The sequence below is a fragment of the Peromyscus leucopus genome, chromosome 8b (assembly GCF_004664715.2).
Source record: "Peromyscus leucopus breed LL Stock chromosome 8b, UCI_PerLeu_2.1, whole genome shotgun sequence".
Taxonomy (NCBI): Eukaryota; Metazoa; Chordata; class Mammalia; order Rodentia; family Cricetidae; genus Peromyscus; species Peromyscus leucopus.
In genome coordinates, this window is record NC_051086.1 from 36,548,151 (window position 1) to 36,573,788 (window position 25,638).

At 47.6% G+C, this 25,638-nt stretch overlaps 1 non-coding gene across 1 annotated transcript; it reads right to left on the reverse strand.

The window, feature by feature from the left end:
• Positions 1-11,721: 11,721 nt before the first annotated feature.
• LOC114700434 lies at positions 11,722-11,828 on the reverse strand. The gene has a single exon (XR_003735678.1). It is a non-coding gene; the product is annotated as a U6 spliceosomal RNA (small nuclear RNA).
• Positions 11,829-25,638: the final 13,810 nt, after the last annotated feature.

Below are 25,638 nucleotides of genomic sequence, written 5' to 3' on the forward strand. Positions count from 1 at the left end.
GAGAAGAACCCTCCGGCCTACCCCTTGCTCTACTGTGTGGGCATCCTACATCCACGGCATTTGTGGAGCAGCTCTGTTTGTATTCCCCATAGCTGCCGTCAAAGTGTAGTTGATTTAAATTAATTCGTGCACATGCATCATGCCATATCGCATTCTGTAGTGCAGAGAGGTGTGTCTAGAAACACTGACGAACGAAAAGCAGAAACCAAAATGCTAAGGCAATCAGGGCAAAAAGGTCAGGGGGTATTATAAAAACTCAGGTCAGGAGTCACAGCAGACTGTCCTGTCCAAGGGTCTACCTGTGGCAGTGGGGTTCCAGAGCTGGCTTTGGCTATCCCAGCAGCTCAGCTTTAGAAGGGCCTCAGGAACCCACAGTGATCTGAGAGCAACAGCTTGCCTAAGTCCTGAGACCTAAGGATTTCCCCCTATAGACTTCCTTCCATAAAGGGTCACTCCAGGCTCATGCTGCCAGTAGGGTGTCCAAGCATGGCTCGGCAGAAGGAAAACATGGACCAGGAAGTCAGTTCTCCAGCCTTCAGCAGCAACCAAGGCTCAATCTCAGGCTAACTGGAATGACGTCACCCCACCTGGTACTATGGTGTGACTGTTCCCACTAAAACTCATGGTGAAATTTAATCCCTACAGTAAGGGATTAAGGAAGTAAACATACTTAATTCAACAATGGTGTTTGGAGATAGGAATTTTGGGTGGTGAAGATAGATTTTGGGTGGTGATTAAGTGAAATGAGATGACAGGGTGAGGCTTAGCCCAAAGGGACAGCAGCTTTGTAAGAGGACAGATCTAAGTGAGTTTTCTGTTTCACTACAAGATGCCCCGTGTAAGAAGGTCCACACTAGACACAGCCCCTGGCCTTGAACTCCTCAACACTCATAACCGTGATTTGAACAAGCCTTTATTCTACGTGTGTGTTGGTATGTGCGTATGGTTTTCTATATGTGTGTGTGTGTGTGTTACATGCATGTGAGTGTGCATCCACACATATGGAGGGTAGAGGAAGACACCAGGTGTCTTTCTACATCACTTCCTGTCTTATTACCTGAAATAGGGCCTCTCATTGAACTGGAAGCTCCCAATTAGACTATGCTGGCCAGTGTGTTCCCAGGATCTACCTTTCTCCAGCCTTTAATGCTGGGGTTATAGACATGTGCAGCCATGCCTGACTTTTTTACGTGAGTCCTAGGGATTTGAACTCAGGTCTATGGGCACCCACATAGCAAGTGTTCTTACTCACCGAGTCCAAGCCTTCATTCTTTATAAATTACCCAGAAATGGGGCCAACAAGGCTTGGAGGGTTAAGGTGCTTGCTGAGTGAGCCTGGCCACCTGAGTTCAATTCCTGGCGCTCACATGAAGGTGGAAGAGGAGGACCGACTTCACAAAGCTGTCCTCTGACCTCCACGTGCACGCTGTGGTACGTGCACTCCCCCCTACACATACACATCACCCACCCATCCATACTAATATTAATAAATGAAATGAGGTTAAAAAGTAAATTACTCAGAAATGAAAATGGACCTGAGGTCCCTGAATGGGCTCTGAGAGACAAGACAGACAACAAGCCTTCTACTGCTGTCCAGCCAGCTTCCTGTGCTTTGCCAGTCTATAGACCAGAGGGGAGAGTCAAGATGTATCTGAGTAAATGGCTACCTTCCTCCAAAAGTAGCTGGCTAATGCTTAGAGAGCAGCTTGAGGTTGAACCCTGACACACAGAGGCACATCATTGCATGTCCTAGGGCAGGGCAAAGAGTTCCCACACTTCTTCCGGCCTGTGACATTAGAACGTAATTGCTTAGGACTGGGGGTAGAAGGCCTCCGTCACCGCATTCAGCCTTGTGCAGAACACAACAAATCTTACGCCAGCAGTGGTGTTAGTTACCATGTCAGCCATTAGCCATCCCTATTCAGCTGTATCTCGACAGCAAAGAGCTTCCAAGTGGAATGTTCTCTGCTTTGTGGTTTTAAAAAATTGTTTCACTGTCAGGACTTTGAAATAGAGAGGCAAAGAAAGGGCTTAGTGGCCGGCACAGTGGAGCACGCTTTTAATCCCAGCACTTGGGGGAGGTGGAGCCAGGTGGATCCTGAGTTCAAGGCCAGCCTGGTCTACATAGTGAGTTCCAGGACAGCCAGGGCTACACAGAGAAAGCCTGCCTCAAAACACCAAAAACAAACAAATATATAAATAAATAAATGGACTTAGAGACAGAAAGGAAAGAGAAAGACTGATGGAGATGGAGTCAGACCCAGCATGAGAAAAAAAAAATGGGTGAGAATTCTACTCATGTGTAGGCCCAGTGCAAACCAAACTGGCTGAATCCCTGGTTCAAAAATAGCAAGTACAAAATTTAGATGACCTTCACTTCTCCCTTTTTCTCTCTTTAGTTGTCTCTCTCTCCCTCTTTCTTCCTTTCTTTCGTGTGTGTGTGTGTGTGTGTGTGTGTGTGTGTGTGTGTGTGTGTGTGAGAATGTCAACGTTGACCATTGCAGGGGCCCTGCACCTTATTTTTTGAGACAGGGCTCACCAATTAGGCAAGGCCTGTTGGTCAGCGAAGTCTCAGGGGTCTCTCTGTCTACCTTCCCCAGTGTTGGGATAACAAATGTACTTCACCACGCTGAGCTTTTTCACATGGGCTCTGGGGATCAGACTCAGGTCATCCTGCTTACATGGCAAACACTTTATTGACTGAGCCATCTTCCTGGGCCTGGAATTAAGGGTTTCCAGACAGGTATGGTGGTGCAAGCCTAGAGGATCGGGAGTTTTGAGGATAGCCTGTGCTATACAGCAAGTCCTTGTTTCAAAAAAAATTCTGGAAAAAAGGAAAAAAAAAAAAAGAATTTCAAAACACCTAAAGAACATTGTGATCAAGTGTGGGGGCCCTGTGTGACTACACAGGTTGGACACCATGAAGGTAGCCTGTTGGGGACAGTAATCAAACCTGTTTTCTTTGTACAGAAGCAGGGGTGCTGGGGAGGGTGAGATTGGTTCAGTGCCCTGCAACTCTTTCCTGGAGACCATGGCTGTGGGTCTCTTTCCCTCCATGAAGAGGAAGAGGTGCCCAACAAGGTGTCCTGACCAGCCATGAACACACAGTAGCCATTTGCCCCAGTCCCGTATCGGGTACTGCATGCCTTTGGGGACCCTGGTAAATGTGTTAGATAACACTGGCTGTCCACGGTTTGCTCCAGGCTCCAGTTCCCTTCTGAGGGTTTTTGTGCCCAAGGAGTCTCTCTGGAAAGCTGTGAGGAGCTCTGGTTTATAGACAAAGTCCTAGCTGGGGCTTGTGGGACTAGAATCCAGTCAACCAAGCAGTAGTGCAAAGAGAAGCCTTTCCATCCAAAGGTCTGCTGTTGGGGAAGCAAGGCCCTGACTACTTTTAACCCCTTGGGATTTGAGGGATGTGTCTTGGAAACCCCACTAGTCAGGACCCAGTGATAACAGGTGCCATAGTCAATCTGCTGAAAGACCTGTTTCTCTTGATGGGATGGAAATCCTACCCAGGTGAACACACATGAACATACAAACACACTACTAGTTAGAGGATCAGAGCCTAAAAGTGGATGTCCCACTAGCCAGCTGGCTGGCCTTGTTCTGGGGAATGTCCTTTTAAGCCAAACATTAATGTTTTCAAAACAGGCTCCCCCTTTCCTTTCTGGTGAGAGTGAAATGTAGCAACCAGCTGGCTCCAGCTACGTAGGGGAGGAGTACTGGATGTGTACCCCTTCCCCCCAGATCCTCAGGGTCTAAGACTGAGGTTAGAATTCTGCCCTCACTCCAGCTGCATGACCGCACATGCGCAGTTCAGGAGCTAAGCAAAGGGTATTGCGTCTTAAGTCATCAGTGTGCACTGGTGACTATGGTCACGCAATCAGCACATGCCTGGCGTAGCTCTGTAAGCCTACCTGCTCCTTAAAAAGCTGGATACAGACCCCTCCTCTTCCCTTCTCTGTTCTCTTTTGCCCCCACTATCTCTCACAGTTTCATCTGTGGCATTTTAAGGTGTACCATGGGAGAAAGGAGAAAGCCGTGAACAGAATTGCCAAATGCTGGTACACGCTATCCGACCATCTCCCAAAAGCCACTGGGTCCCTGTTTTAAGTGCAGGAAAGAAGGCCACATGGGCTAGTATATGCCCTGCTGGGCCATAAACTGAGCCTTGTTCCAAGTGCCACCTAGAGAGACAACTGGTCAGCTGACTGCCCCTGGCACCTCGGGGCATGGGGACAAACAAAGACTTCCAGCAGACCTCATAGGCTTGACCTCAAGCTCTCAGGGAACCTAGGATGCAGAATGGGGGTGATCCATTTCCTTCCTGTTGGATACCAAGCCTCTTAATCAATCCTGAGGGAGTTTTGGGGTACCACCTCTCCTCATTTCCCTATTGTTGGGGTAGGGAGACAGCCTTACCACCTCACCAGACTTGATTGTACTTTCAGGGTTACTTAATGGGAAAAGATTTCCCAGCTAAGGTAGGAGCTTTCATCTCATTTGCTCCCTCCACGTGCCTCACTCCAGACCGGTCAGCAGTGCTTCCCATGCACAGACACACAGACAGGGCCCTGCTCTCTGCCTTGTCCCTAATTCCAGAAGAATGAGGTCTCACCCCACAAGCTTTTCCCTTCCTGGTTCCCTCTTCTAATTAACTACTCAGCTAATTGTTACAGGATCACCATAGAGCCAGAATCCAAGGACCATCAAATATATACCCACGTGGTAAAGGAACAGTAACAGTTAAAGGGTATTTACACCCCAAGACCAAAAAAGGTCTGGGCTTTGCAAAAAACAGACATTAATATAATCATCTGTTACTGTTAAATGCTCTCAGCAATTGATCACCTGTGTCTCCTGGATGCTAAACTAAAAGGAAACAGTTGCCTTAAAATAATCTGTCTCTGATAAAGCTTATCTCGTGTAAAAATTAAGAACATGTTCCAATCTCTCTGTCTCTGTCTCTGTCTCTGTCTCTCTCATTAACATTAACCAGCAGAGTACTAAACACTACAATGGTCACCAGCCCGAGACTTTAATTTTATCATGGCTGCTTCTAAATATGTTTAAAATTTTTTCTAAGCTCCAGAAACCAGCTGACAGGTTGGATCTACTTCAAGATAAGTGCCAAACCCAAACTTTCCTGGTCTTGGGACCCCCTCTATCATCCTGGGAACCCCCAAAGGAAAAATAATAATAATAATAATAACAATAATAATAATAATTCTTTCTTCTAAGCCTTTCTCTGTCTCACCAGCATCTTGTCAGACACAAAAGCAGCCAGAGTGCCAAGCCAAGAAAGATGAACAGTTCCGAGGCAGCAGATGACAGCCTACCATCCCAGGATGACTGTCTATCTCGGAAGCTCCCTTTCCTACCCCCCCCTCAAGAGTCAACTGATGCCCACCAAGTCAGCTGGAAGCAGTTTTTCTGGTAGAAAGACACCCCTATTCCTGTTCACTCGCTTCTTTGTAATAAGCAAAAAGTCTGGAATGTTAGAATTCTGCTCTCACTCCAGCTGCATGCCGCACATACACATGCTAAGCGAAGGGTCTTTCGTCTTATGTCATCAGTGTGCACTGGTGACTATGTGCCTGCGGCCTGGTCACGCAATCAGCGCATGCCTGGTGTAGCTCCGTAAGCCTACCTGCTCCTTAAAAAGCTGGACACAGATCCCCCTCTTCCCTTATCTGTTCTCTTTTGCCCCCACTATCTCTCTCTGCTCTCTGCACATGCTCCTTTCCCAGGTCTGGTTCTTCTGCTCCTCTCCTCCTAATAAAGCTCTGATACTGGGTTCTATCATGGCTCATGACCTTTCTGCATGGTAACCAGCGCTGGTAACCATCACCACTTATCATTCTTATCAGAGGTTTCTACAACAGAGCAGAGTGCAATCTACCTAGCTGCACCATGTGTCTTTCAGTTGTTTCAATAGCTAAAACCAGCTCACAAAGGCCATGAGGAAGAGACTGGCGTCGTAGGTCAAAGGCAGAGTGCTTGCCCAGCATACACAAGCTCTGGAGTCAATCTTATTACTGTTGAGAGGAAAACGAAAAGGAAAGAAGAGATGGAAGGTCACTCTTGGCTTTTTACATCTCTCAACATAAATTATAATAAGAATAACAACCATAGTGTATTTTTTTTGAGTCAAGGTCTCAGGCATCCCAGGCTGGCCTTGAACTTGCTATGTATCTATGGATGACCTTGAACTTCTGATCTTCCCAAGTGCGAAGATTACAGACTTGTGCCACCATACACAGTGACCATACCAGATGCTTTGTGTATATGCTGTCTTGCTTCAAGAGCACTCAACATTGTCCTATGGGATGGGTACTCTCTTTTTTCTTGTTTCATAAGTGAATAAATGAAAGCATGGGAGCAATGAAGTGACTCATTCAAATTCTTTTTTTAGTGGACTGGTCAAAGGAATTAATTAATCATTTGTTCAGCTGACTTGAATACCTGCCCCAGGCCAGGGTCTGTGTTGGGCATAGTTTTTTCCTTCATAAGTCTCAAGGTCAAGCAAGAGAGACCAGCTCTGTACGTGTGTCTGCATGTACCCAGCATTCTTGTGAACAGGTTCTATTATGGGCTACTTTATTCTTGCTCTCCAGTAGAGGGAAAGAAAAAAGTCAGCCTTCCCTCTTATCCTCCATCAGAAAGGTAATGCTCCCATACCTAAATAATCAGTACAATTGTGTTTTAGATGACCTAGAACAACACAGGGCTGGGCACTTGGTACATACCTAAACTGTTAATGAATGAATCTAACCAGTTAGAAGTAACCTTTGGTTTTTAACTCTCTGAGTAGTTCAAGCCTGGTAGTTTCAGCTTGCACCAAAGCTGTGAAAGACCATAAAGATAAGTCCTGCACAAAACTGAAAGCCCTGGAAAGCAGTCAAATAACACAGGTTTCTTAGATTCTAGCAATTCTGATATGTGACTTTGCCCACACATTCATCTCTATCAGCCTTGCTTCTTCATTAAAAAAAAATTGTATGTATGTGAAGTGTATGTATGTACACAGGTATGCATGACTGTGCGTATGGGTGCATTTGTGCATGCCACAGGTCAGCGTGCCTGTGTATGTACACATGGAGGTCTTCCTCCACTGTGTGTATTTTCAGACAAGGTCTCTCACTGAACCTGGAGCTCTTCTAGAGTTGCTGGCCAGAAAGCCAGTGGAATCTGCTTGTCTCCATGCCCTGCCAGCACTGGGGTTACAGGCACACAGCATCATGTCAGGTTTTTTTGTGGGTATTAGGGATCCGGAGACAGTTTTCAAGCTTTTGAGGCAGGCACCTTAACTGATGGAGCCATCTCCCCAGTCCTCCTTCTCCTTCATCTTTAAATAAGAGACCATAGTCCCTCCTGAGACAGGAAGTGTAAATGCAAGCAAACTGCTTTAAGATAAGTTTCCCTCTCAAATGACCGGTGCCTCTCTGCTAAGGAAAGCCGTGACTTAAAGTGGCCTGGATAACAAGCAGAGTGTTTACTCTTGAACCAGGCTTGAGGAAAGAGATCTTAGAAATAAAACTTCCTCCATTCAAGTATGATGAAAGCTAGAAAGCTCTTACCATAGGATATAAAATCCTTCTATAAGCAGACTTAATTCAGAGATGACTGTGTGTGTAAGAAATGAGCATCGGTCCACTTACGAATTAGCAATGGGTCTCTACAGTGTCTGTTCAGGTTATCCTCCTCTCAGGAAGAAAGGAAGAGGTAATAGTTAACAACAAAGCACATGTCCACCCCAGCTCCTTTATAACTTGACTGTGAAAATTCTTGACCATCTACAACAAAACCAAACCAAACCAGAAACAAACACCCCCCCACGTGTTTAATTCCTTTTGTTAATGACAGCCTTGTTGAGATATAACTTACGTAACCGAAGTCATGCTTGTAAAATGTGCAGTTCTGTGATTCTTAACATAGCCATAGAGTTGAGTGCAGCAGTGTCTCCTAGGCTTTGTGTGCTTGTATGTGTGTTTGTCTGTTTCTGTGTGATAATGCTAGTACCTGACTGCCACGGTCCTTGTGTCTTCATGCACTTGTGTGCACACATGTATGTGTGTGTGTTTGTGTGTTTCTGTGTGATAATGCTGGTGCTTGATTGCTATGATCCTTGTGTGGAGGTCAGAGGAGAAGCTGGGGCATCTCGTCTTGTTTGAGGTAGGGTTCCTTTTTGGTTGTTATTGTGTATGCCAGGTTAAATGGCTCATGAGCTTCTGGAGGTCCTCTTGTTTCCACTTCCCATCTGGCCATAGGAGCACTGGTATCATGGACACACAGTACCGCATCTGGCTTTACATGGGTTCTGGGGATTCGAACTCAGGGCCTCATGCTTGTGCGTCAAGCACTGCACTCACTGAGCCAGCTCTCCAGTCCAACAGCTTCTGCTCTTGGGATATTTCATTGCTCTTGGACTAGATCTCAAGCCCATTAGCAGGCAACCCTGTTTGCTTCTCTTCCCAGCCTATGACACGCTCGTATCTATTTTCTGACTGTGTGCGTTTCTTTACTTGGGATGTTTCATACCATATAGTTTTTAATTTGTTCGATTTTTTTGTTTTGTTTTGTAGTACTAAGGGCTGAACAGAGGGCCTTGTCCGTGCTAGGCAAGCACATTGATGCTGAGTCACATCTTTGCCTTGATACGTTGTCTTTTATTATAGGCCTTTTTCACTTAGGATGATGCTTTCAAAGTTCATCATGCTGTGGAAGTCTGGGTCAGTACTTCATCCCTCTTTATTGGTGGATAATACTCATAATATTGATATAGCATGTGTTACTTATTTAAATGTATAGACATTTCACTGTTTTTGGCTAAGTGTATAATGCCATCATAAGTATTTATATACAAGATTTTGTGTGGGTATATTTATTTCCCTTAGGTATATGCATAGTAGTGTAACAGTTGGGTTATATGGTAGGTGTGTGTTTAGCCCTTAGGGGAGTTCTCATTCTGTTTTCCAAAGTCACAATCCCATTTTTCAACCCCAGCAGCAGTGGATGGTCAAAATTAAAGAGGTACATGCCAACAGGTGCTGGTGGGAGTGAAAGTTTTCTTGCAGCAATTAGAATGTTACCCCATCACCAGCACCACCTTCTGTCTCCTACTATTTATGGGCATGGAAAGCTAATTGAGTTCTTTTGTATGTGACAAGTCATATTTTTGCTGCTTTCAAATTTCTCCCTTTGTGTTCATCTTTCAGTATTTTTATTATAACATCAGAATGCAGATCTCTTTGTCCTATTCTACTTAAGAGTTTGTTGAGCTTCTGAGATGTGGAGCTTAATGTTTTTTTGTCTAATTTGTAAGATTTTTAGTCATTTCTTCTTGGGGCATTTTTCCCGGTCTTTTCTCGTCTTCCTCTAGTGTTCCAGTGCGCATATTGATGTTAGTGGCATCCCCCATTTCCCTGAGGCTCTGTGCACTTGTTATCCCTTTCCCCCTTTTGTTCTTTGAAGTACAGAATTTCCAGTCTTCTATCTGGAAGTTTGTTGGTTCTTTCTTCTGCCAGTCCAAATCTTCACCAGCACCTTCTTGGGATTTTTTTATTCACCCCAGAGTTTCTATTTCCTCTGTAAACACACACACACACACACACACACACACACACACACACACACACACACACACACATATACACACACACACACACTTATACACACACACATACACACACATATACACACACATATACACACACACATACACACACACACACACACACAATGTCTGTCCCTTTATCAGTGTTCTGTATTTGATGAGGATGGTCTCCATGCCTCCTTTAGTTCTTTGAACATACTGTAAGAGCAGTCTTGGTTAAATCTGACAAGCAGGCCTTCTGCACAGCTCCTCTCCCCACTCCCCACTCCCCACTGGGTGGGTAACCTTGGCTTTGCATCTCATGCATAGGCATCAGGTGTTTACACACAGACAAAAATGCAGAAGAAGTATAAAGTAGCATTTAAGACATTATTAAAAAATGTAATAATGGGGGCTGGACAGATGGCTCAGTGGTTAAGAGCACCGGCTGCTTATCCAGAGGATCTGGGTTCAATTCCCAGCACCCATATAACAGCTCACTGCTGTCTGTAACTCCAGTTCTAGGGCATCTGACACCCTCACACAGACATACACACAGGCAAAACACCAATGCGCATAAAACAACAAAATTTAAAAATGCAATAATGTAAAATAGATAAATATTTTGGAGTTTAGCATTCAAGTCATTCATTTAAAATTGAAGAAGCAGGGGCTGGCAAGGTGGCTCAGTGGGTAAAGACACTTGTCAATTCTGGGCAACCCGAGACTGATCCATGTTACCCACATAGTGGAAGAGAGGACTGACTCCCACAAGTTGTCTTCTGACGTCTACACATTCAAGCCACACACATGCATATGTGCACATACACACATGTACTAAATAAATCGAGAATTGTAAATAAAAGTTAAAAATCGAAGAAGCAGAAGTCTGGGCAGTTTCTCTCCTTCACGTTTACAAGGCTGCGTCACTTCCCGATGGAATAGAATTGGGTTTTGCCCATGTTTACCACCAAGCCGGGTCACCTCTGGTGAGACACTGGGTGGAGTCATTTTGAGGTTTGCTTTGACTCCTTTCTTCTTCTTTTTCTTTTCTGGTGATGAGGTGACCTGTGGTTAGCTGGTTGCTCTATTCCAGATACCCCTGAGTTCCCACAAAATCTCCACCCTTTTCTCTTCCACCATGTGTGGAGACGGTTTCAGTGCTCTGTGTTCTTTGGGACACTTTATCCCAGGTGAAACCCTAAGACTGGCGGGCAGGGAAAGCGGCCTGTTTCTCTCAGAGTGGCACCTCTTCATGAGGAACTTGCCGAGTGTGGGCAGGCCTTTGTGTGGTTTTGGCCTCTCTCTGTCTCTGTCTGTCTGTCTCTGTCTGTCTGTCTCTCTCTCTGTCTCTCCCTCTCTATCTGTGCGTGTGTCTCTGTGTCTCTGTCTCTCCCTCCCTCTCTCTCTGTGTCTCTGTTTCTGTGTGTCTCTGTCTCTGTCTGTCTCTCTCTGTATCTCCCTCCCTCTCTGTCTCTGTATTTCTGTCTCTCCCTGTCTCTCCCTCTCTCTCTTTCTGTGTCTCTGTCCCTCTCTCTTTGCTTGGCTTGCTTTCCAGCTTGGCTTCCTCTTCTTGCATAGAACCTGTGGCCCAGAAATAAGCAGGGCAAACAGCAATCAAAGCCCTGGGATTCTGGACCTAATGGCTGGTGGACAGAGCTGGCCCTGTTTGCAGAGGGGCTGGGTGGAGAAAGGATGGCAGCCTCTGACTTCCTGGCTGCATTCACTGGGATTTTAGCCTCTGCGACCCAGAGCTCAGGGGATGCAGGGATGAGGTGGGGCAGGCGTTGGTGGCCTTTCTTGACGGAACACTATGAGTCACAGGGAGTAAGAACCCTGTTTTCTTGGCTGTATCATCTCTGTGTCAGGGTGTGGGGGAGAAGATGGCTGTGACTTAGCTTTTCTTTTTTGTTTTGAGAGAGTTAGTTAGTTAGTTAGTTAGTTAGTTAGTTTGCAACAGTTTCATCAGGAAGCAGACCTGTGGTATATATCACACTGCTGTTGGAAAGTCTGAGAATCTTTTCATTTCCTTACTGATTTGTAAATTTTCTTTGGAATGGAGAAATACCTCTTTTCCAAAATGACCAAATGATTTTTTTCCTTTATGAAAGTTGGTTTGTCTTTTTTAAAATATGGAACACTTCATGAATTTGCATGTCATCCTTGTTCAGGGGCCACACTAATCTTCTCCGTATCATTCCAAATTTAGTAAGTGTGCTGCCAAAGTGAGCGTGTCTTTGTCTTCTTAAATTGTAAGAGTTCTTTTCACATTCTGAATACAAGTCCTTTGTCACATATGTTTTTACATAAATGTTTATTTTAAAGAGAGAGAGTGAGGTGTGTGTGTGTGTGTGTGTGTGTGTGTGTGTGTGTGTGTGTGTGCCTGGAAGAGGGCATCAGATCTCCAGGAGCTGGAGTTACAGATGGTTGTGAGCTGCCTGACATGGGTTCTGGGAAGCAAACTCAGGTCCTCTGTAAGAGCAGTATTTGCTTTTAATAAATCAGCCGTGTTCCCGCCCTCCTCTGTCACATACTTGATTTGCAAACACTTTGCTTCAGGTTTTTTTGGTTTTTGTTTTTTGCCTTCTTGTCTATTTACTTATTCTACTCATATTTTTTCTTTCCTCCTCCCCCTCCTCCTCCTCTTCCCTGGTTTTTAGGGACAGGGCTTCTCTGTGTAGTTCTGGCCATCCTGGAACTCACTTCATAGACCAGACTAGTCTTGAACTCAGAGATCGCCTGCCTGTGCCTCCCAAGAGCTGGGATTGAAGGCGTGTGCCACCACCCCATTCCTATGTTTCTTTATAAACAACTGAGACAAGAGACTGCTGGAACGAATAATGTTCTCAGAGTCTTCCTTCCTTAAATTGGGTTACAGGAAAAGCTGCCATAGGTGGAGAGGAGCCAGCGGGGAGTTCTGCGGTTCCCGAGGCTGGGTCACAACTAAAAGCATGTTTGGGGCTGGAGCTCTAACTCAGTGTGAGAGCACTCACTTAGTATGCAAGAGGCCTGGGGTTCCACCACCACCACCACCACCACCACCACCCAAAACTGCCCGTGTAACAGTGTAACGCAATCTATGAGATTAACTTGTATCCAGGCTCTTCTATGCCACAGTGAAGAGCAGACTGGAAAGCCCTGGCCCGGAGAGGAGCTGTCTTAGAGGAAAAGATTAATTTCACAGTTCTGGTTAACTTATCTCACCATCACATCTGCCTGTGCAGACGAATAACTCATACTCGAGCTTTTGTTTTCTCCTCTGAGGCAAGCGCTCATGTATCCCAGGCTCGCCTCCAACTAGCCATGCCGCAGAACTCCTTGAACTCCTCACCGTCCTGCCTCTCCCGCCAAATGCTGGGGTTACAGGTCTGACCCACAGACCCAGTTCAGGCAATGTCAGGGATCAAACCCAGAGTAAGCCCTCTAACGTGCCAGCTACACCCCAGCCTCCTGGGCAGGCTTTTGCTTAATCCTTTCTGTAAATTACAATATTGCTACAGACGAGGTGGGCATAAGCTGAGACTTTTCCCCTGTTGGGTCCAAAACTGTAAAGAAAAACCATTCTTTTCCTGATTCAGGTCTTCCATTTGGGGTTAGAGCAATGGGCACGGGGAATGGGGTACGGGTAACAGCTGTGAGCTGAAAGTCTGAGAAGCAAGGTGGGGTTGGGAGAGGGAGCTGTGGAGAGGAGAAGAGGCCCTAGGGGACCTGACTCCATCCCTCTATTTGGGGACAGGGTCTACCATGGCCCATCCAGGCCCTACTCTGGGGCTATGAACAAATAGACTGGATCCGTACCAGCGGCTGCTCAGAGGAAAACCCCTCAAAGGTGTCAGTATGAGGCTGGCCCCAGGCACAGTGATTTATTTAGTTATTTATTCTGAGAAAAGATCTCTTTGTGTAGCCCAGGCTGGCCTCAAATTTGGGACCCTCTTGCTTCTGCTTCCTGAGTTCCGGGATTGCGGGCATGGGCTGCGACATCTGCCCGCGCTCTTATCTTGCAAGCATTGAGCAGGAATCGCCAGCCTGGGCTACCCATACTTCCTGTGAGAGTGAAGTGGGTTGGGAATCTGTGGTATAATAGGAGTAAACCCATCCTTTCTTCACATGCCTCCTCGTCCCCCCAATTCCCTCTACACTGACTAAGTCACAAATAGAGACAGATTCTTGTCTTTTTTGGAGCTCTGGAGACATGCATCAGGTACCAACACAGCCCTTACATGTAGGAAAACAGCCAGCCACAGGAAGGACGGCCGTGCTGCCCGAGACCCGTGGCACTTGCCAGGGCCTCTCGCCCAGCTTGCCTGATTTCTGTCGCCATGCCACCTTAGGCTCTGTCTATATGGGTTCTGCTACCCACGGGGAGGGTGAACAAAGTCTGTTTATCCGGAGGCTTGGCAGCAGGGGCAGGTGAAAGAGCCTGAGAACAAAGGTGCATTCTGACATCCCAGAGCCAGTTGTCAGAGGAACACAGCCACAAGGCGACCAAGTAGCTGGTAAACAGGGAAGCACACACAAGCCAGAGCCAGGGGCAGTCTCCAGTCTTCCTCCATCTGTTTCCCGGCATGCTTTCTGAAGGCAGATTGAAAATCAAGTTTGCCTGGGGTGGAGTGGGGGTGCTGGCTGGCACGCTGTCTTTGGAACTATGAGGATACATCTGAGTGCCGAGGGGTTTAGTTAATATTCAAGCCATCTTGACAGCCAAGCTGCCAACCCGATGCCATGGGGCCCACTTTTTTAGTCTAATTACTCAAGAGAGGGCACAGTGTTTCACCCTGGCCACAAGCAGTATCCCAGGGTGAGCCATCCTGGCAGGAATGAAGATAATCTAAAGGGACGCCTGTTCCCTCCTCTTTGTCCAGCAGACTACTGAAACAGTGGACTTGAAGAAACTGTAATTTTCCTAGGAGTTCCTGGGAGAAGGAAAAGGCTGGGATGCTGGTGCCAGCCAGAGGGCCTATTTGTCTTCTGGAAATAAATAAATTTCACTTTGCAGGAGGGACTGGAGTCCAGACAGTGAAGATGGGCAGGACCACACCTCGACCAGGACTCCTTAGCTGAGCAGAGCTCTTGCCCTCCATTTAAACCTGAGCCTCATGTCAGGACCCCGGTGGTGGACTTTTGAGCTGTCACAGGACTTCTGGTTCCTCTTTCTAATGTGGCTTCACTGAATAATCCCTTTTCCTGCTTTTCATCAGTACTGGTTTGTATACTTGTTTATTGGGATGAGCGGCTGAGCACAGCTTGTTAGGACTGCTGGGGCCCAGGCTGACTGTACAACTCCAGTAACCAGGGTAGAGTGAAGCAAACTGTCCGTTCCTCCAGGTCTGTCCCTTGGCCAGGCCCACATAGATCCCAGTGGAAATAGTCTGTATTTAGTTCTGCTGTTGGAGTGGCCCTTAGTCAGTGTCCCTATTCCCTTCCCACCCTCAGAACCTCTCTGTGAGTTTGGAATGGGGCCCCACGTTCCTCTGAGAACTCGGCCCACCTTGGGGCTATGAGTGAGACCAGTGTCTGGATCCCAGGAAGGGTGACACAAAGCTGGTACCTCTCGGGGCACACGCCGTTTGCAGCAGGTTCTATCTGAGGGAATGGTCACACCCTCAGTTATCTCATCCCCAGACTCCCAGGGCTATAGCCAGCTGCAGAAGAGGACAGATGCGGCTAGGGTGGGACAGCAGCCCCTTCTTGGGCTACTGAAGGGCCTTTTGAGCAGGCTGGCCCTCAGGACCCAGGCCTCCTTCGAGGCCTCTGAAGCACAAAGCCTAGGAGAATCCGGGTCTGGTTCACATGAAGCTTTCTAGGTGTTTCCAGTTTGTGGACTAAGGTCAAGGATACCTAATGGTGTTCTGTGAAGAAAGAAGCCATGCAAGAGCCAGCTCATGCCCAGGCCCTGTCCTTGCCTGCCCTCCTTGCTCCTTCAGCCTCAGGGCAGGAGGCATCTGAGTTTACTCAGGCATAGGCACTGAAGGACTAAATCATGACCCTAGAGATAAAGGTATGACCACCATGGTAGGTCTCAGTGAAAATCACCCATCATCACACGATTGTTTAGGGTGCTCAGGGCCCCTCCTTCCCCAACAGAAGCCCCTTATCCCAAGTCCCACACATTCCTGCGCCTCTCTGTTCCTGCACTAATACCACCCTGTGGGTAACTTATCTACTAGATAGGATAGACACCCCTTTTCCAGGGTGATCAGAGACCCTTCTAGCCCAGAGTCCAGAGACAGAAAACCCTCACTTTGTATTTTTACAGTCTTTTCCTTAAAGTGAAAAATATTTAAATAATTAAGGTGAAAAGCTGGAGCTACAGAATATTAAGGACACTATTAGACATAACTGATTGAATGAAATAAAAAAGTATGAGCCCATGCATACATGAATAAACACACACAGAAATAAATGGCTATGGAGGGGAACCTTTATTTCTAGAATCACCTCAAATCACCACTAGGCAAAGACTACAGTATTAGTCATCTCAGTCAAGGTCTGGAAATCTGTGCTAAACTCAGTGGGTAAAAATTTGTATTATCTTCAAGCATCTCCCTTCAAATGTATATTAACTCTGAAAGAGAAAAATACTAAAATAATAGTGGAAAAATCCAGCAGACACCAACTTAACCAAATGATTGGTGTTCATATCACTGGTAATTCAGACAGCGTCAGCATGTGCCTGGTCATATACCTGGTTTGAGGCTGGGAAAATATATCACTTCTGTTGTATTCTTACCCCAAACTGCATAGTGCAATCTGATCGTGAGAAAAATTACACAAACCCAAGTTGAGGGGCATTCATTAAAACAACACCCAAAACACATCATGGTCACAAAAGATCAGGAAAAGTAGAAAAATTGTCTCACACTGGAGACTGAGACATGGCAGCTAAATGTAATGGAATGGTGGACTGGATCAGAACACAGTACACTAGTGGCACTTTGACCAGTGTTAATTTCCTGATTTTGATAAATGCATTATGGGTAATTTAAATGGATAACAGAAGGTCTGGGTGTGGTGGCATATGTCTGCAATCCCAGCATGGAGGGCCAGAGTCAAGAAGAGCCCAACCTGGATGATGCAGTGAGTTCCAGGCCAGGCTGAGCTATAGAGTGATACCTTGTCTGAGAAAAACAATAAATACATTGCTAAGGCCAGAGGAAGCGAGCTGAAGGGTCTATGTAAATGTTCTATACTATTTTAATAACTTTTCTTTGAATCAGAAGTTATTTCAAAATGAGGGTAAGAAATCTGATTCTTAGTAACTCCACAGGCTGAATGGCTGGTACCTCACACACAGCCCCTAAGGGAGGAAATCATCTTATCTGTGGATGCACCCCGAGATAGGCATATACATGGGAGTCACAGTCCAGACATGAGAGTCCTATCTCCTGGCGTCTATGGAAGGCATTTCTCTGGACTCTTGGCTGACCCTGTCCTTCTGTGGAGGGGTCCAGGGACAGTTTGGATGGCCCTTTCTCTTGTGGAGGATATCAGGGTGCTAGAGTACAAGGCTGAGGCACATTCCGAGGACAGTCCTTCTACCCTTGCCAGCTAGGATGTAGGGACCTGTCAGAGGTCCTGGCTCAGCCTGTAAGGATGAGGTCATTTTGTTCCACTGTCACTAAGTCTGCATGGGCTCTGGCACATGGCTTGTTCTCAGAGGCCTGGCCCTGCATCTTTGGCGACCGGGGTACGGCCGTCACCTTTTCTATCTGCCACAACCCAAGCCTTGGAGAAAGCTCCCCAAATGCCCACAATGCCCAGCCAGAGGTGCAGGCAAGAGGGTGGCCGGGGTCTGTCTTAGTGCTATTCACTACTCACCTATGATGCCATTTTGCTGGTATCACAAGTGATAGAGTCCATCTACAGGGGGCCACCTCTCTGTAGGTGGACACCGTTCATCTACTCTTTAAGAAATTGTATAAAGAAGGCCGGAGAGACAGCTTAGTGTGAAAGAACACTGGCTGTGTAAGCATGAGGATCTGATTGAAGACCCCAGCACCCATGTTTTAAAAAATGCTGGGAACGGCTGTGTGTGCCCGGAACCCATTAAGCAACAATAACCCACAATCATCTCGTATCCCACCCCCCTCTTTCTTTCTGCCTCCTCCCATCTCTGTCTCTCTCAGGTTTTGAGACAGAGTCTTTGCATTCCAGGCTGACCTCGATCCTCCTGCCTCAGCCCCCCTCAGTGCTATTCCAGGCCTGTGTGATCACGTCCGCCTGTGCTTTACCTTAAGTCTTGTAAGTGAAGTGATGCGTTTGTGTGACCAGCCCGTTTCATTAAGCATGGTGTTGTCCCCAGTCATTCATAGAGCCTGTGCCCACAACTTGCTTTCTCTTCCAGTGAGATCAAACTCTGATGTTCATATATACAACACTTTATGTATCCATTCAAGCCGTTGATGGAAATCAGGGTGCATTCATCTTTTGGCTTCTTGAGAACAATGTTGCTATGAACATGGATGTGTAGGTAATTTGTAATATTTATCCATTGTGAATGTGCACACGGGAGAGCGCAGGTGTCTGAGCTGGAGTTACAGGCAGTTGTAAGCCTCCTGACTTGGATGCTGGCATCTGAACAGTGGTCCTCTGCAAGGGCAGTATGTGTTCTTACACTGAGCCATCTCCCAGCCTAACAAGTAACTCTTTGAGACCCTGTTTCAATTCTGTTGGTGTTTATTGTTTGGGTGGGAGCTCCACCTCAACCCCTGGCACCCTGGCATCCATATACCCAAAGAGTCTGGAATGTTCTGGTGGAATATCCACCTCAACTCCCCTCCCCTATCTCTTTCCCCAAACCTGCCAAACACAGCTCCTTCCCCCAGAGAGGTTCAAGACCACTTCCACAGGGTATTTAAGCTGCATTCCAGAAAACAGATATGTGGTTTTCCGGTCTCTCGTCCCCGTCTCCTCTCTGAAGGGCCGGAGAATCACCCGGGAACACTTTACCCATTAAACCTGGGCTTTTTCTAATTCAGTCTGATTCGGTCTGATTTGGATTGCTCAGTCGGCGGAGAGGCCTATTGGTGTGCAAAAACTTATCATTTACCTAGAAGTGCAAAGGGTTGATTGTATGGGAATTCTATTCTCCTTCTTCTTCTTCCTCTTCTTCTTCTTCTTCTTCTTCTTCTTCTTCTTCTTATTATTATTATTATTATTATTATTATTAGTATTAGTATTATTAGTATTATTATTATTATTATTTGACACAGGGTCTCAGGTATCACAGGCTGCTCTGAGACTCATTATGTAACCAAGGAGGACTTTGGGTTTCGTTTCCATTTCCTACGTGCTGGGATTACAGGCATGCACCACACCCAGTTTATTCTATTTTTGTTTTTTTTGAAGGACACTAACACTCTTCTCACAGCAACCGTGTCATTGTACCTTCTGCCACGGTTCGGGTTTGGTTTTGTTTGGGGACAGGGTTTCGTGCTGTGTCCCACATCGGCTTGGAACTCATAGCAATCCTTCTGCCTCGGCTGCTTGGGTGCTGGGATAGAGGCTGGATCTTAAATGTTTCTCTAAAGATATTTGTTGAAGGCTTGGCCCCCAGCCTGAAGCTGCTGTGGGTTGGTGGGGCTCTTGAAGGGGTGAGGCCCACTGGAAGGAAGCTAGGTCTTTGGAAGGGGACTTGGGGACCCTGGTGTCTTTTCCACGAGGAAAGTTGCTTCCCTCTGGCACACACTCTCCACCGGGATGCGCTGTCTCTCTACAGGCTCCAGGCTCCAAAAGTAACAGGGCCAATTGGACCTGGGCTTGAACTTTGTCTCTTTGCAAACTGCTTGTGTCGGGTATCTGTTGCAGAAACTGTAACTGAGTGACATTCTCCCCAGTAACACACGGGCATTCCATCCTCCCCACATTCTCCGCAATACTTTGTTTCTGTTGTGGTTAGCTGTCACCCAGACTCTGAGCTCCTGCGCCCTCTGGAGAGACAGACCCACCCCACACTACTCACCCTGCTTCTTGCCTCCTTTCCTTCTCTTTCCAGCCACCAGTGCCCTTTGCCTTTCGACCTCACCATCCAAAAAAAAAAAAAAAAAAAAAAAAAAAAAGCAAGCAAGAGAAAGAGGCTGCGAAGCAAAGCAAGTGTGTGCGACTTGTGCCCAGAGGCCCCTGGGGACAGCGTGGTGGGGCACCTATGGACTCAGGAGCTGGTAGTTCTCCACCCCCCACCACCATATCCTCAGGAGGACAGGAGCCGCGTTAGACCAGTTGTCTGTGAAGGTTGCAGCTAGTGGGTCCAACCTCTAACTTAGATGCAGGGAATAATCCCAGAACTGAAGGATGAGCTGGCTCTCAGTCTTAGATACCCCAGGGCCAGGCACAGCTGGAGAGGCATGGCAGGCCACACGAGGACCAAAGATAGGCAGGGTGCTAATGTGAGGGACCCAGAGGGGGGCCGCAGGCTCATCTACTCCCCATGAGCCCTGCATCCTCCCCAGCCGCCACTCTTGACTGAGCATTCTCTTGCAGAAGTGACTTCCACAGTTTTCTCCCAATCTTGCTTTCCATAGCAGCTAGATTAGACTCTAAGAACACAGACAGTGTTGGGAGAGTTGGTATATATCTATAAGTCTCTGTATCTAGGAGGCAGAGGCAAGAGGATCACTGTGAGTTCAAAGCCAGCTTGGGTTATGCAGTGAGTTACAGACTAGAGAAGCCCATATCCTGTGACATTGTCTTAAAAGAAGAAAATGAAAGCACAAATCTTAGGCTTGCTATTTTTACGGTCCTCAAAATATAGTCAGCTCTTCAGAATACCACAAGCTGGCCCTAGAGGCAGCTCTAGCCTCTTCTCCTCCTCTGAGCTCCATTTACCCAATCTACAGGGCTCCCATTCCCAGAACTGGCCACTTCTTTGCTGAACAGGACCATCCCTTATCTCCAGATTTGCCTCACGTTTACATCTCCTGCTTGCAGTATCTCCAGATCTATTCCACGAAGAGAAGGGAGTTTATTTACCCAACGTCACACATAAAACAAGCCATGATTTGAATTTTGGCTTCTGAAGTCCAACACTAAGTAGGGTTGAAGTGAACTTTCCCAACAACACAGCTGGTATGGCCCACAGGCATCTGAGCTCTGCAGGTGGGACCCACACCCAGACACAGTTTTTGATGACTGCTACATGGTGCTGAGGGAAAGAGATAAAGAAGCAGGCGAGGCTCCTGTCAGTTGTCCACCTCCCATCCCCTTGGGAGGAACATAGTTTTCTTGTTGTTGTTGTTGTTTTTAACCCCCCTGGGAGAAAGAGGGAACAGAGGCAGCATTGGAAGGTGGGAAAGCAGGACATCCTACCAGTCTGATCAATAGCAGGAAATTGGTTCTTAGGGATGCTCTTTTCAGAAAGACTGTGTGTCTTGACCTAATAATTTCGCCTGGCCCTTAGCAAATGTGCAGCAGCAAACACAGAGAGGGAGTAGGTCCACATCCAGATTCTGTGACTTAGGGAATCCCTTCCCAGACTACTTAGAGGTCCCCGCTGGAGCTCCTGCCCACCAGCTGACACTTCCCACAGGAGAACGGCTCCTCCACCAGTACCCAAATGCCAGGTTCTACTTTTGGCTACTTGCATCCAACCGATGCCAAGGGACAGCCGCCTCCTTTTGGAGAAATTGGGGCCTCCACACAGAGGCCCTTCTCTGTCTCAAGATCCTTCATGTGTCATAGTTGAACTCAACAGACCACCACATCCCTTTTCTCCTCGTGGCAAGGAAACATCTGACTGTATACCAAGACAGTACGGGGCTTGGCCTGCCCAGGGAAGCACTGAGGCTCTTGGGAAACTCTAAGCGTTGTGAAACACGGAAAGGAAAAGGCAGTTGATGACAACACTCTTTTCCATCCCCTCCATGGCACACAGAAATTCATCAGCTCTGAGCCTGTGCTGAGAACGCACTCAAAACCCCATTCTGTGCCTGGCACATTTGAGACGGAGTGTGACATTGACCCAGGCACAATTGTTGGGGGCACCGATGCGGTGGAGTCTCCATTCCCAGTGACTATCTTTAGCATGGCGCTGTCACCTACCTCGGTCACGATGGTGGCCAGGAAGACATCCTTGCTGTACTCCCAGCCATCCAGGCAGCTTTCCTGCTCCAGCTGCTCCAGGTCCACGTCCACTCCAGGCTCCAGCCCCAGCGCAGAGAAGTTGGCGATGGCGGCCAGTCGGTAGCGGCGGCATTTCTGGGGCACCTGTCGCCCGTCCTTCGTCTCCAACGGGATACTGTGGTTGCGCCACGCGCTGCTCAGGTTCACGGTGTCAGGCACAAGGCAACGGTGCTCCGGGGTCCCCGCCAGGAACACGACTGACATACCATTGAAGCCATTGGGGATGATGCTGGCGCTGAGGAGGAAGAAGATGAGGCGCTGGAAGGGTCCCCACTCGCCCAGGAAGGCGGTCACCTCATCGTAGTCCCGCATGCTTCCTGCCTCTCCTTTACAACTTGCACGAGGGGGTAATAGGAGAATCTGGCGATCGAGGAGCCCGGCGGGGGGCCTTCCCGGGGTGGCTGCGTGCAAATGCGCTGCGGGTGCCGCAAAGCTCCCAGGGGCTGGTGCTGAGCTCAGGGAAGCCCAGTCCTTGGAACCACACCCCCGGTGCGAGCGAGGCACCTGGAGGCTAGTGCGCTCCAGCGATCGGGGCGGTGCTCCCGGGTCGGCTCCGCCTCCTGCTCGGTTCCCGGCACCCAGCGGCCTTCCAAGCTGGGCCTCCCGCTTGGGATCCGCTGCTGTGTAACGCGCGTGCAGCGAGCCCGGAGCTCCAGATTTCTCAGCCACACGTGGGAGGGCGAGCGACAGGGAGGAGCTGCGTCCGGAGAGCAAGGTCTCTAGGGGGTTGACCCTGGCTTCAATGTCCGCGTCCTGCCAGGCCTAGCCCGGGGCAGGAGTCCGTTGTTCCACTCTCCCAGTCTGGAGTCTGAGCTCAGGCGGGCGGACCCGACAGTTAATTCAAGTCAGCGTTCGCAAGAGACCTCTGTGGGTGACCCACGACAGCGTGGGAGCTCACTTATGTGCCTTAGCATGGCTCTAGTCCGTCACCAGACAGCGGGGGGCGGAGAAGCGTCATTGGAACAGCAGGATCCTCACCTTGAAAAGCGGCAACAGTGGCTCGGGAGCCTGCGAGGGATGTGCGAGGTCATGCTGAGTCAGAGACGCGCCCTGAACTAAAAAGGCTGGGTCACAGGCATCTGAGTTGTCCCTGTGTCCTCTTGAAGATTCCCTGGGGCCTCTACAGGAGACACCAGAGAGACGAGACGCCGCTGGCCCACTGCGGGAGCATAGCAATGGAGTCACATTCTCACCACGTCTGGGCTCTGGTGTTTGTCCTTTTGCACCCTTCAGGCGCCCAGGGCTCTTTATTGGGGCAAGGCGCCAAAGCCTTTTTGGACAGAAAGGCCTTCTATTTGCAGAAAGGCCCATTCCCTGTCCAGGAACCGAGGGAGGGAGGAACAGAGAGAGGACAAACTAGTGAGATTTGGCTCTCAGATCTGGCAAAGGAGGGCCGAGACTGCCTTTTTCCCTCTCCGCTCAGTATCCGCAGCTAAGGCCCTGGGAACACCGTGTCCTAGCCTACGCTGGAGCCTGTGTCCTGGGATCCATGGGGCTGGTGATACTGACAGGCTGAGGAACCCATCTCTTCGCACAAACCGGCTTGTTTCTCCAGACCCTCTGCGAGAAACGCCGGGGGAATTCTGTTTGTTCCTCTTGTTTGGTTTTGGTAGCCTCCACCAGTCTGAGCCCTACGACTAGGCTGGCTTCCCACCCCTTACAACCTCAGTTTCCTTTCCTGTCCTTTAAGACCATGTGCCTAATGTGCCAGGACAACTCTGGTTTATGCCTTTTATTTTTATTTATTTGTTTGTTTGAGACAGGATCTCTGTATGTAGCCATGGCTGTCCTAGAACTCCCTATGTAGAACCCGACTGGCCTCAACTCACAGAGATCTGCCTGCCTCTGCTCCCAAGTGCTAGGATTAAAGGTGTGTGACTCTATGCCTGGCTTGGTTTGTGCTTTTTAACCCAGCGAAATTACTAAGAGGTTTTCTGTACTTTTGAAATATCTTTTGAGTGGAATGTTATTGTTAGAATCTTACTTAGATTCTTACTTCTTTTACCTCAAACTACTAAAAAACACAAGCAGAGACAAGCACTTACATGAAGCATTATTTTTGAGTAATGATCCCTAAGAACAAAAGCAAAGGACTGAGGAAAATAAGCAATGAAGAAAATGAAGTCCCCACAAGACCATGAAGTTGAGCTGATCCTTGACAGTGTGCAGGGTCAGTGCCCAGCTGTGGAGAGGAGCCCTCTTGAAGCCTGAGGTTGATGAATTAGCAGGCCCGTCCATCTCAAAATTTTGATACTATGGTCAAGCATGGTAGTATAGACCTATAGTCCTAGCACTGGGTAGGCTAGAGCAGGAAGATTGTGAGTTCCAGGCCAACCTGAGCTGTGGTAAGATGCCATGTCAAAAAGACATTTTGATATTATTTTTATTTTATAACATGAAATATATCATTAAAAATTAATACTAATATTAACCAGCTACATATTAAATATTAGTTGGTTGACATTAAAATAGTAATACTATTAAAACATTATTAACATGTACCCCCATGCCTGACTGATGCAATGCTAGGCACCAGACATTGGCTAGGGTTTTGTGGGTGCTGGGCAATCACTCCACTAACTGAGTAGACACAGATCTTGCTAAGATGCCCAGGCAGTTCTTAAACTCCTCTGGGCCTGAGGGATCTGCCCGCTCCAGCCTTGCACTGAGTCAACTCGTTGCTTACTGCATTTCTTAGTGTCCCTTATGTATTTCACCAGCAGGCAGCAAGTGCCTCGCCCTTTTAGTCGTCTCGGTTTCATATTTCATATCACCCTCCTTGCTATGGAGAATGGAGTTTGGTCCCTCTGAGGGAAGAAGCGGGCATTCTATTGTAGTTCCGCCTCCATCAGGCCACTCCTCCGCACTTCCAGACTGGATGCGAGAGCCCGAACAGGTGTCAATCAACTCAGCTGTTTGCCAGTTGTTGACAGGGTCTGTAAATCAGCCTGTTTTCCCTCTAATCAAAATGATCAAAACTGAGTATAGTTTAGCGTGTTAGAAGGATTCCCTTCACCATTCTTCAGGGTCCCCTGAAGAAGATGTGTGGCAGTGACTTTTGGCTAGTATCAACACAGGACGCTAACACGTGGGAGTCAGGGCTGAGGATTTTGCCCCCATCAGCTGGTTGCAGAGAGCTACCTCATGGGGCTACAGGTGTGAGCTGAGGGAGAAATGCTGGTATGGCTGAGGTAGTGTCTGCCGTGGCTGGCATACAAGCACATGCCCGTCTGACCTGCTGAGACGTGACCTGGAACCTACCACTTCTGATCTATGATGGACTGCTGATCAGCCTGCTAATACAACTTAGAATCTGACAATGTCCAGCTCCTGTCTGAACTACACACACCTTCGGGAGCACATTGCCTGGTTCCCAGTGCTCATTGGTGCATCAAGGTGGACTTGGATGGAATCATTTCTCTGGTCTGTTGGCAGTGCCCTCTCTGGTGAATAGATAATTTTTGATATTTTCCCAGGAAAACTGCATGATATCTTCTCACCAGGATGGACTGACCCTTCTGAAGCAGTGAGTCAAAAATAAATCCTCCCCCTCTTTATTATATCAGGTGTTCTGTTAGAGTGATGGGAATGCTAAAACAAAACTCTGTGACCTGTCGTTCCCTTAAAACTCTGCCTCCCATGATCGTCCTGATGCAATTGAATTCCAGCATGATTGTTCTTTTGGAGATCAGGTATTCAACCATAGCCATAGTTAATAAAGGACACTGAGTTCTTTCATGTTGGTATTAATTCTACCTAACATGGCTTCACTTCTGATTTAAAATAAATTGGCCAGAAATGCTGGAATAAGTTTTGGGGTTTCATTTGGTCCTCAAACTAATATTTTTGAGACCAAGGGATCTGTCATAGAAAAGGTTTCCTGAGCAATATATTATAGACCTTTTCTGCTTTCATATCTGTTGTTG